At 30.7% G+C, this 3509-nt stretch overlaps 1 protein-coding gene and 1 long non-coding RNA gene across 2 annotated transcripts in view; both read right to left on the bottom strand.

The window, feature by feature from the left end:
- LOC111088765 overlaps positions 1–2019 on the bottom strand; it is a 21150-nt gene extending 19131 nt beyond the window's left edge. Inside the window, exon 1 of the long non-coding RNA XR_002613189.1 lies at positions 1835–2019. This is a non-coding gene — a long non-coding RNA (uncharacterized LOC111088765). The remainder of the gene's footprint in view (positions 1–1834) is intronic.
- A 4-nt stretch (positions 2020–2023) lies between these two features.
- The window catches only part of LOC106471065 (uncharacterized aarF domain-containing protein kinase 5-like), a 52854-nt gene continuing 51368 nt past the window's right edge, over positions 2024–3509 (bottom strand). The window contains exon 15 of the mRNA XM_022399688.1: positions 2024–3052. The gene's annotated coding sequence lies outside the window, so the exon portion shown is untranslated. The remainder of the gene's footprint in view (positions 3053–3509) is intronic.

Raw genomic sequence — 3509 nt, 5'->3', positions numbered from 1 at the left:
AGCCGCCTACCTTCAATCGTAAGAAACAGATATGCCTGCAATGTTACGTATAGCCGCCTACCTTCAATCGTAAGAAACAGATTGTCTGCAATGTTTCTGAACTCCTTCTTTAGCACTATATCTTCCTGATAGACCACGTGTCTTACTAAATCCACAACTCTGGTGGTGTATAACTTATTTATGTCCTTGAAGAATATCTAAGGTGGATATTATAGATTTATAATACGCACCTATTATAGATGGTTATTATATTAAATCACTTGCTGTTCTTTTCTCAATGTACAAGTCACTCTGAAATTTTAAGACTTTGCAATGCCGTGTTCAAAATGTTAAATAATAATTTCAAGACTTTACAGTGTCGTGTGCAAAATGTTAAATAATAATTACAATACTTTACAATGCCGTGTGCAAAATGTTAAATAATAATTACAGTACTTTACAATGCCGTGTGAAAAACGTTAAACAATAATTTCAATACTTTACAATGCCGTGTGAAAAATGTTAAATAATAATTACAGTACTTTACAATGCCGTGTGCAAAATGTTAAATAATAATTACAGTACTTTACAATGCCGTGTGAAAAATGTTAAATAATAATTACAGTACTTTACAATGTCGTGTGCAAAATGTTAAATAATAATTTCAAGACTTTACAATGCCGTGTGAAAAATGTTAAATAATAATTACAGTACTTTACAATGCCGTGTGCAAAATGTTAAATAATAATTACAGTACTTTACAATGCCGTGTGCAAAATGTTAAATAATAATTACAATACTTTACAATGTCGTGTGAAAAATGTTAAACAATAATTTCAATACTTTACAATGCCGTGTGAAAAATGTTAAACAATAATTACAATACTTTACAATGCCGTGTGAAAAATGTTAAACACTAATTTCAATACTTTACAATGCCGTGTGCAAAATGTTAAATAATGAAACAAATTGTCATAGGATTCTGAATTTGTTAACATTAATTTAGTTATAAATTTATTATAAAATATTTGTTAACATAATAAGATCATTTGAACACTTGAATAGTGCACAAATAATAGATCTCACAAAACGATTTCAATATGCTTTTAAAAAACAAACAATTTATCCAGTACTGTTAAGGTTATGGAACTCAACTCGCAATCTGGGGGGTTGTGGATTCGAATTCCGTTCCCCAATATGCTCGGGCTTTCAGCTGCGGAGGCGTCACAATGTGATAGTCAATCCCACTATTCGTTGGTAAAGAGCAACCCAAAAGTTGGAGGGGGGTGGTGTTAACTAGCTGCCTTCCCTTTAGTCTATCACTTTAAAATTATGGAAGGTTAGCGCAGATAGCCCTTAATCAGCTCAGCGCGAAATTCACAAACAAAACAATCTGTACTGTTAGATAAAACAAAGAATCCAGCATCACGGTCTATGATCTAGACGAGATCGGAGTGACTTGTTGGGAATTGATATGCATCTTTTACTCACAGAGAGACATGTCTACAAAAGACAGTTAACTTTTACTTACAGAGAGAAATGTATCACTACAAAACACAGTTCATCTTTTACTTACAAATAGAAATGTATAACTACAAAACACAGTTAATCTTTTACTTACAGAAAGAAAGGTTCATTAACAAAACAAAGTTCATCTTTTACTTACAAAAAGAAATGTATAACTACAAAACACAGTTCATCTTTTATTTACAGAAAGAAATGTATAACTACAAAACACAGTTCATCTTTTATTTACAGAAAGAAATGTATAACTACAAAACACAGTTCATCTTTTATTTACAGAAAGAAATGTATAACTACAAAACACAGTTCATCTTTTACTTACAAAAAATACATTTCTTTCTGAAAGTAAAAGATGAACTGTGTTTTGTAGTTATACATTTCTTTCTGTAAGTAAAAGATGAACTGTGTTTTGTAGTTATACATTTCTTTCTGTAAATAAAAGATGAACTGTGTTTTGTTAATGGACCTTTCACTCACAAAAATCTCTCTATGTGAAAGTGAAATATAAACTGTGTTTTGTAGCTACAAAACACAGTTCATCTTTTACTTACAGAAAGAAATGTATAACTACAAAACACAGTTCATCTTTAACTTACAGAAAGAAATATTTGTTCATTTGCAGCGGTTTATCTTGTACTTACACAGAAATAATGTCTATTTACCAGTCACTGATAGTTGCAGAGAAATACAAGAAAGGTTTGTATGCAAGAGATAGTTTATTATATACTCACGGATAGAATGTATGTTTACAACGACAGTATATGTGCATTTCATCAACCTAATGGTTTCATCGTGATGGTTTACCATCATACAGAGTAATTAATGTTGTGTTCTATGCTAATTCTGTTCCTAAAGAGTCGAAGGTATCTCTACTTATATGGATGAATACTATTAATGCACAGTACGAGTACCTCATAAGTCAAAGTACGTTGTTCACGAAGTTGCTATACAATATTAATTCATTTGTTCCAATGAAGAGGAGAGAGAGAGAGGAATTCATTACTAACTTTTTTCTCGTGTCAATCAATATATTGTTTGTTTGTTTGCAATTAAGCACAAAGCTACACAATGGGCTATCTGTGCTCTACCTACCACGGGTATCGAAACCCGGATTCTAGCGTTGTAACTCTACTTTTTTAAATATTCTACCCTGTAGGGTTGTTTCAATCTACCACGAAATTCACAAAATATTTTTTTTGTTGTTGTAGTCTTAAATATTTCATTTTTAACTTTGTTGTTCGTAGTAAGTATAAATTAGAAATACCTTTATATTATTTTATTGTGTATCAAAATAAAAGAATCAAAATTATCAGTAAAAACAACCATCTATTATATATAATTTAATGGATAATTCTTCGTTTGTTGGATGATAGTTTCGTTATCTCTTCTTATCATTAACGTTTTTTTCTTTCCAGTTTTATCAGCAGTGGTCGGAAAAGGAAAGCTTACGTTATCTTTGTTTGCTTTCAGGAGTAAAGGAAAGAAGTTGAAGATTAACTTAACAGAAACTTGCAAAAATAACCTAGGTGATCTTGAAATTGTAACTGACCTACAGAAATAAAAAAAAACAGTTGTTATATTATAAAGAAAGGGCAAAGAAATGCTAGTAAAAGATACAAAATTAGCGTTAGTGAACTTGAAAACATAACTGACTTCATACATTAATGTGATAGTTTTTACGATTTATGCCTGACTGAAATTGTACCTGACTGTATTCCAAAAACATGATTTTTCTATAAAAAAAAATAGTGCAAATTCATACCTATATACATATAAAATGCTAATTTAAAACCACTTTGGTGGAGACTTAGGACTGTTATTTGAGTCACTAGAACTGAATTCATTACTGATGAAAAATATAAAAATGGAACACCGTGTCTGTGTGTGTATATGATGTGTGGTACTATCCATTAAAGAAGAGTGATCCCAATGATACTTCACCATTAATTGTTTCACGAACTGTGTTTCTGTATGTGTGGTATTACATATTAAAGGTGAGTGATCCT

The sequence above is a fragment of the Limulus polyphemus genome, unplaced genomic scaffold (assembly GCF_000517525.1).
Source record: "Limulus polyphemus unplaced genomic scaffold, Limulus_polyphemus-2.1.2 Scaffold4384, whole genome shotgun sequence".
Lineage (NCBI taxonomy): Eukaryota > Metazoa > Arthropoda > Merostomata > Xiphosura > Limulidae > Limulus > Limulus polyphemus.
This window is presented reverse-complemented; position numbering and strand designations above follow the sequence as displayed.